Source organism: Danio rerio, chromosome 22, assembly GCF_049306965.1.
Source record: "Danio rerio strain Tuebingen ecotype United States chromosome 22, GRCz12tu, whole genome shotgun sequence".
In the NCBI taxonomy this organism is placed as follows: Eukaryota; Metazoa; Chordata; class Actinopteri; order Cypriniformes; family Danionidae; genus Danio; species Danio rerio.
The window spans coordinates 31965921-31975000 of NC_133197.1; the positions used below are offsets into that span (position 1 = coordinate 31965921).

Here is a 9080-nt window from a genome sequence, read left to right on the forward strand (position 1 = left end):
CAGTGTGGTGCTGTGTCTCTGTGTGTTTATACAGACAGCTTGTTATAGCCTCTCCTCTAAAATATAACACTGTATATGGAAAGCATCGTCAATGCACCATGATGCACCGAAATATCGAATTGAACTGAATCGAAGGCATGATAATCGTAACCGAACCGTGAGACCAGTATAGGGTCACACCTCTAACAAACAAGATAAAACAATGTAAAATCAAGGTAAAACTACGTGTTCGCTGTGCATTTTTTCTGTTACGTTTGCTTTTGGTAACACTATTGGGTGGGTTTAGGTCAGTGGTTTCACTTGGTCTGTACAACAAGCTTCGCCTTCTCATAGACGAGAACTTGAAGGACATGTATCTGAAACATACTATGCTAACGCATTTCATATTTGCATAAATGTAGACAGCACCCTCTAGTGGATATTTTATCTGAAATGTGCAACAAAACATACATGAAGCAACATATTTTATGTTTCGAAAAAATTTAGGCTGAGGCAGAGCCTGGGCTGAATATGTCATAAACATTATGACCAGCATTGATTTGATTTGGCATGTAACACAAAATGGACAAACAAAAGCACTGCTGTTTGATCACAGTGCTTGGTTCCAGTAGATCATGTCAAAGTTCATGGAGAAGAAGCGTGACTATTTTTATCCAGCTGGTTGCATCCTGTTGTAAAGAATAAAGTTCAATTGAATAGTTTGGCCTGTGGTCATGCTATTTATGAGGTGATGCTGGCTTGTGTGTCTGACCAGGTGAAATGTATTCATTTAGTCAGTCTCACATATTCTGGTACACACAAGTCTTGTTGAGTTTTAGACTATCGACAAGGTGTAGTTCAAATTAGATTTTGTCCAAAAATCATTGTTTTTACCATGATTAACAGGAGACACCGTCTAAAATGCCATTTAGTGCAATGTTGTTTCACATGTCCAAGACTTTGATAAAATTTGAAAAAAATCCAGTCCACAATTACTTTTTATATTTAAAATACATTAATTTTATGTGTTTTTTCACCAAATCAGTGACGTCATTTATGAGTTTGACAATTAAAGAGCTAGGGTGCTTTCTCACCTACACTTTTGTTTCGAAACCTGTCTCGTTTGCCCAATTAGCGTGGTTCGTTTGGCATATGTGAAACAATCATTTGCGCTCGGATCTGCGCCAAAACAATCCAACAATGAGGTGGTCTCGGCTTGATTGAAACGAACTCTGGAGTGGATAGATTGTAGTGAGAAAGCAATACAATCCAAGCCCGGTTACATCACAGTGTTTTATGGAAATGTAATAGGCATACGGCTATATGAAGAGAGAATTATGAGTGAGGGAGGTCATTCAACAGACATCCCAAGTCTCCCAGAAGTTTCAGTAGTCTCTCGCAAATACATGGAGACTCCAGGATGCCCGCAATTGAGTGGTAATCTCTCGGTAATCACGTGTCTCCCTCCCGGTCCTCAAATACGTCGCGCACCCTTTTCACCCCTCTCCACCGCATCCCTCCTCGCTTTTCAGACACGTCACCTGCACCCTGACAAACACCACCAAACCACCACCCCCCGACAGCTGAGCAGAACTCTATATAAAAAAACGTGAAACTCTGACTAATGTGAGGAGGGTTTACTCGCACGTGACTTGTTTTAGCTCTTTTAGTCTCTTTAGAAACTTGGCCGTGTGAAAGCGAACCGCACCAAGAACAAAGAGCAACAATGCAACAATTTTAATCCCCATTTCGGAACAACTGAATCGATTCACAGGTGTGAAAGCTCCCTTAAAATCCTGTAATTATTTTTTTTTTTTATCAAGGCTGAGGTTAATTAACAGATTTATGTTAAACAAATTGAAATATTAATCTCATGCATTTTTACAGCAGTTTAATTTAGTGGATGTTTTCATCCTGAATTTAACAAAGTAGTACATTTGCCCAAGAGTGTATTGTGTTTTTTTTATTATTTTTTTTATTCAAAACATTTTTTAAAAATGTGTGTCGAAATAAGATTTGTCAGCCAAAATCATTCTGCTAGCTGAAACAGAGACAAAGTTTTGTCCAAATGAATACTCAAAATCACCCAAGAGTGGATGAAAACATCCCCAACTGCATATAAGGGTTAAGAAATTGGTTTAAAAGATTGTTCTAAAGTACTAAGGTTTTCTTATGGAAAAACGAAAACCCTTGGAAAACATTTTTTCAATACAATCCAAGCCCGGTTACATCACAGTGTTTTATGGATATTTGATTATGATTTATAAACTCTAAGAGAGTAGTGCACTTAAACATCATACATTTAACTTTTTTTCAGCGAAATGTACGTGACCCATGAGGTGAGTTACGGGTGAGGCAGGTCAGAAGTTAATGGGGAAGGATATTGCAGTTTGTTTTTGTTGCACGATTTACAGGGCAGGACTCACGTTTCAACTGCAGTACACACTTGCGTTACTCTGTCCTAATTCTGATTTGCTGTTGCTAAACTGGACACAACACTGAAAGATTTAAAGGGCAAACGGAGAGCAGGGTTCTTGCATAATGACTGCTGTCTAAATGGACCCTTTTCCACCAGCTCTTTACTGCTGTTTCCTGGACACAGCAATTTAGTCAAGGATGAGGCCTCAGTTTACTCTTAAAAACTGACCCTGAAACTACACGGCACAGCAGGTTCTGTCTGCACAAGATTGCATTTTCTTGACATTTATGCTGGTAGATCATCATATCATGTCAACAGTATTATTCTGTATTATAAAAGTAGCATCCGGTTTGAAATGTCATCACTTCAAAAATGTACTTTCACTCACTCTCAAGACTGTTATTGCCTCTTGGTTTATACTATAGACCTTTATGAGGGATATAAACAAAAACAATGGTCCCAACGTACAGTATTTCCTGTTTTACATTTATCATGTCTATAGCATCCGAGAATCCAGAAAGGGTACACATATTGATAAATAATGTTTTAAGATTAAGTTATGATTGAATTGGCTTTTGTTAAAGTTATTAAATAGCTTGATAACAAACAGGAAATTTTCATGGGCCAATGACATAGTAAATAGTGTATTGTTTTTTGATCCATTCTATAGAAAAGTGTATTATACGTTTTATATTTTTTATACGTTTTTATATGTTTCTGTGTGGAGTTTGCATGTTCTCCCTGCCTTCGCGTGGGTTTCCGGTGCTCCGGTTTCCCCCACAGTCCAAAGACATGCGATACAGGTGAGTTAGGTAGGCTAAATTGTCTGTAGTGTATGAGTGTGTGTGTGAATGTGTGTGTGGATGTTTCCCAGAGATGGGTTGCGGCTGGAAGGGCATCTGCTGTGTAAAAACTTGCTTGATCAGTTGGGGGTTCATTCTGCTGTTGCGAGCCCGGATTAATAAATGGCAGACAAGAAAATGAATGAATATATATATATGTATATATGTATACATGTATGTGTATGTATGTATGTATATATATATATATATATATATATATATATATATATATATATRTGTGTGTGTGTGTGTGTGTGTGTGTGTGTGTGTGTGTGTGTATCACCACGTACGATATCACCACATGGGCTCAGGAGAGAAGCGAAAACGGCGGACACAGAAGTCTTTACAGCAACATGGACACCTCCAAAAGGTGTTAAAAGTGTCACATACTGTACTTAATGTCATTTCCATCTTAATGTAATGTATTTTTGGCCGCAAAATCACTCATAATAAGTTTGATTACTACCGAGAGGACTCGCGCATGCGAGCCAAGGATACCTACTTTAGTGAACAGAACCTGCGTAGGCTGTGAATAAAATCTAATTAAGTTGTAAATAAAGTTCAGTTTGTTGCACAGAGCAATCGTTCGAGAGTCCGCAGAAAGTATGATTTGCATGTGTGTGTTTTTTTTTCTCACAGTGACGGCAGTTTGAGAAATAACAATAATAATAGGCTACTTATATTATTTTACATATTCACAATCGTGAAAAAAACGAGATCTTTATTCTAAGCAAAAAATATATATATATAAATCGCGATTCTCATTTAACTAATTTGGAAAACCATTGTCAAATACCACAATATGTAGTTACATCCACAAATGCCAGTTAAAGCTGTACTGTGCCAAAAGGAGGCCCTATATTAACAGTGTCCAGAAGTACTGTCGACTTCGCTGGGCTCGGAGCCATCTGAGATGGACTATCACACTGTGGAAATGTGTACTGTTGTCAGATGAATCAGCATTTCAGATTTTTTTTGGGGAGAAATGGACGCTGTGTGCTCCGAACTAAAGAAGAAAAGGGTCATCCAGACTATTACCAGCAACAAGTCCAAAAGCCAGGGTCTATCATGGTATGGGGTTGTGTTACTGCCTTTGGCAAAGGAAACCTTCACTTCTGTGATGACACCATTAATGTTGAAAACACATCGAGATTTTGAAGCACAATATGCCGCTGCCTTTTTAGGGACACCCATGCAAAACCACATACTGCACAGTGCACACATTACAGTGTGCCCTGTCTGTGGAGAAAGAGGATACAGGTTCTTGACTAGCCTACCCGCAGTCCCGACCTGTCTCCAGTAGAGAATGTGTGGCACGTTTTAAAGTGCAAAATTTGACTCCAAAGACCTCGTACTGTTGCCTACCTTCAGAGTTGTTTGCAAAAAGAATGGGACAAAATTACACCTGAAAAACTTCATCACTTAGTGTCTTCAGCCCCTAAACGTCTTTAAGTGTTGTGAAAAGGAATGGCAACATTACAAAGTGGTAAATGCTTTAATGCTTTAAGAACCTGAATTGGAATATGTGTTTATTTAAAAATAAATATCATGAAGAACCCATTAAATAATGTTTGTTGTTGTATTGTCTGCAATGAAATACAAGTCAAAGTAAATTTAGAAATCTTTTTTTATTTGCATTTTCCATACTGTCCTACCTTTTTCTGTTTTGGGGTTGTAGTATAATATAACATTTTGTAGAAAACTCAAAAGTTTTATATTACTATTTGCAGGTGTTGTATTATCATAGCAACTATAGGATAATAACACGTTTATTCAAGTACTTTTTCTAAAACATCATGTATTTACTATACATTGCTATGTCTTTTTCCATTTGAGCTCAAAGGCTTTTGGTGTCGAGCCACAATCTCTGTGTGACGGTTTGAGTTCTTGAACCGAACAGCATCAATCAAACCCTGTCACGGGTCGCCATGCTAGTTTAGCGCTGGTATTTTGACAGCAAGCACACATTGACCCCCTCCCTGAGTAAAGCTGATATCATTGTGTGAGGAGTCTCCTACTGTTGTTTGTGTTGAGCACTTAAAGCTTCTTGACTCCTGTGCTCAAGATGTAGTGAAAAATGAGGCTTTTTGGAGGCTTGGCTTGAAATCAAATGTTCAGAACACGGCTTTTTGCTTGCTGCACCTTTTGAACTTTGTCTCTTTGAGTTTGAAGCTTTTTGTTATGTGTCATTGAAAATGGTTTTAGTGGGTAGCAACAAAGTTTGTGTAAAATAAAATTTTACTATGTTAATTTTGCTAGCGCACATTGTTAGCGCAGTTTGCCACCCGCTTCAGCCACAATATTCTTAATCAGTTTAGTTTAGTTTGCTACATAGAAATGATGTGCAAAATGAAAGCCCTGCCCCCTACTTAATATTCTGTTTCAGTTGGAAGTACATCAACATAATGAAATAAAAGTCTCAGCACCTTCCCCTTCACACGTAGACTTCAAAAAACGTCATCAATTTCAAACCAAAATTGACCACTTGTTTTTCGAATTAGTTAAGACCCTTCAGTCTAATTTAGTCACACTGTTTGCGTAATACCTTGTTTTGGTGTGCTTTCTCACAACAGGATCATGTTTACCCAGTAGGTGGAAAGTAGCTGGTCTCTTGTGACTGTTTGAACACAATTAACCACAAGAGCGATTTGCACTATGGAAGTAATTGGTCCAAATTTGTTTTCGACAGCCTCTGGAAGTGGTCAAAGTGGACATGTTCTGATGGTTAACTACTTGTCGTCAGATTGACGAAGACGCGTCTTAATATCAAGTTACAGGTACTTACTGTGGGATAGGGCTAGGCATGGATGGAATGATAACAAGGTTTACTGCGGTTTGGAAAAAGGGTTTTAATACCGCTAAAATGTTCTGTTGTACCTATCCCAAGGTATATGTAAGGTTTTTAATGTATTTTTTGTTGTTGTATAGAAATGAGTGTTTTTGAATCTAAAGGAGAGAGCAGAAGTCAATGATTTATTTTCATTATTATTATTTAGTCTGACATGTTTACTGCTACAAAATTATATTAATGTTTCTTAAAATAAAATATATTGTGTTGTTTTTTTGGTTTGTTTTTGTTTTACCTAGACGTTTGAAATAACTTATTTTAGAGCAATAATCACAATACCGTGATATCATGTTTTTTTTAATTTTTTTTATTCAAGGTTATCATACCGTCAGAAACTTACACCGGCCCATGTCTAGATAGGGTTTCACACTATATCGCTTGAGCATAAATACTTTAATGTGTGAATCTGCAATAGTTACATTGGAATAATAGTTAATCATAAAACACAGTTAACACATGACTTGAACTATTTTTAATTGAACTATAATCAAATAGTGACAGATTTTTTTTATTTAGATGTTTTTAAGGCCTCTGACTGTAAAAATTCAAGTACATTTGAAATTAAAGTAAGTTTGGACACTAAAAATTGAAAGATTGTTTATTTATACAGAGAAGACCGTATAGTGTTATTTCGCATTTGCAATTTGTACCGTAATACTGTAAGACTCCAATGGAAACTATTTTGTTGATTTGTATCTTTGTTCTGTTGTTTTGTAAGCTGTAATTTTGTATATATCATGCAGATGCACTCCCCTATAAAATCATCAAATCAATGTTAAATTACGAATTAATAGTCATCTTGTGAAATTATTCTCATATCGCAATACTAAATATCCCAACGTCAGTTTTTTCCAATATCATGCAGCCCTACAGTGTGATGATCCTAATGACACGTTTGCAATGTTTGATGTACTACAAATGATGAGTTCAGATGCAAAAACCTCTAAGTGTCATTGGAATTTTCTTCTACTATGAGGATTTTTCTCAGCCTCTTACGTTTGTGTTGTTTTGAAAGTGATAATAAAATAACCTATTAATTGCTATAAAATTGAAACTACTGAATCAAGCCTGATAAAAATCCTAATTTTAGAAGAACATTTTAGAAGGCACTTAGAGGTTTTTGTATCTGAAACCTTCAAATGTTTAAAAAGGCACAATATTGCTTATTATGATTTGTTTTTGGTAGTGACAACACCTAACACAGGGTTAAAGGAATATTTGACTGTATTTGTGTGGACAATTAGAAAAAAATTACCTCAGAAAGTATTGCTAAAGAAAGTCAGACATACAGCGCTGTGCTTTTGCGTGTCCCTACATTGTTTTCCTACACTGTTCCACACTCTGTTCACTGTGAGATAACAGAGCCCTGCAGGTCTCAGGCTTATCAAAGCACAGCTCCAAACTCATATCAGAGTTTCCACTGAGGATGTGGGGCCAAAAAAACACATATCAGTGTTGAGGAAGCTACTTCGAAAGATACAAGCTAACTGTAGCTAAACGCTAGCAGCTGCTCTTCATTTGAAGGGCAGGTTGTTTGCTAAGTCAGTTTGCTACACTACAAAACTGCTATATAAAATATGTACCCCAAAATTTTCCATGATAGATGACACTTTCAGTAAGGTGAAGAACGTTTAATATTTTTTAGCTAAAACTGTGGTCCTTTGTTATTCATAAAATCAATTCAATAGCTAACGGCCTTTTGGGAGTAAACAAAAAAACACAATGCCTGTATGTGTTGTTTTTTTAACTCCTAAAATGCTGTTAGATGAATATCAATATCCAAAATAAATACTTATGGCTCCTAGCAAAACATCAAGGTCTTAAATTAACATAAACATATCATGTGTGAGTTTTCACCCTTACAATTGTCATTATGTGACAAGACCCTCGCTCTCCAGATTGTCATGAACACACTTTATAAAAAATAATTATAAATGTTTAGTTCACAGTCTAATTGTTTGGCTTTTTAAGGCCTCCAGTCAGTGCATTATCTGGAGCCACAGTATTTATTTTGATTTGCCTGATTTTTCAGGTAGGTCCAGAACCACTGACTTCAGATTCAGCTAAACATCTTTAAGATTTCACTGTGGAATTGAAGTCAGCTTCTCCTTGGATGACCTCGGGGTGAGTAAATTAGCAGGATATTTACATATATCTATATATATATATTTTTTTATATATTTATATATATATTGGATATGATTTATCCAATGATGACCATGTTATTGTTATTGTGATTGTTTCATTGCTATTGTCACCGACTCTGTCCCAGTCATTCCCTCTCGCTGGCCAGCAGAGGTCATCATCACCAGACTATTGAACATTACAACCCATTCAGGACACTGATTACACCACACCTGAGACTCGTTACCTCATCACACACACACACACATATAAGGAGCTCTCACTCATACTTCATTGCGAAGTCTTGTTCTGCCCTGCTGACATTTCTGATCGTTATTTACCCTTGCCTGATCTCCTTTTGTCAACCCGGACTGTTCATTGACATTGCCTTGCCTGTCGCCAGCATTGAACCTTGCACTGTATTACCGATCTTGATTCTCGCTGCCTGCCTCTGACCCATGCCTGCTATACTGACTTACGAACGCCAGCCGCCAGCCTATCGACTAGTGATGGTGAAATGAAGCTTTCTGAACCAGTGAAGCGCTCGACTCAATTGTATCGGAAAAGGGTTCGTTACTCGAAGCTTTCTAAATCAGAGCTCGATGAGGACCTCTTCTGGTGAAAGTGTGGGAAAGCACTGTGCTGCCATAATGTCAAATGTTCACAACTGACCAACTCATTCATGTAGTAATACAACAACAGCAATATAAACAAATTACTGTAGTTTTTACACAAGATATATTACATTACACAACTGATGACTGTTGTAAAATCCAAGGTATTCAAAAGTTTATCATAATACAACTAGCCCTGCTCCAAGCGGGGATCGAACCAGCGATTCCTGTATGGGAGGCGAGTGCTCTATGAG

General features: G+C 37.1%; 1 protein-coding gene across 17 annotated transcripts in view; it reads left to right on the plus strand.

Annotated features, from left to right (window-relative positions):
- Positions 1-9080, plus strand: part of add3a (adducin 3 (gamma) a) — a 213199-nt gene that overhangs the window by 25495 nt on the left and 178624 nt on the right. For 8 of the 17 annotated variants that reach the window (XR_012397395.1, XM_021469329.3, XM_073936555.1 and 5 more), the window contains 1 exon segment: positions 8121-8212. The exons of 7 other annotated variants lie outside the window; for them this stretch is intronic. The gene's annotated coding sequence lies outside the window, so the exon portion shown is untranslated. 17 annotated transcript variants of the gene reach the window in all.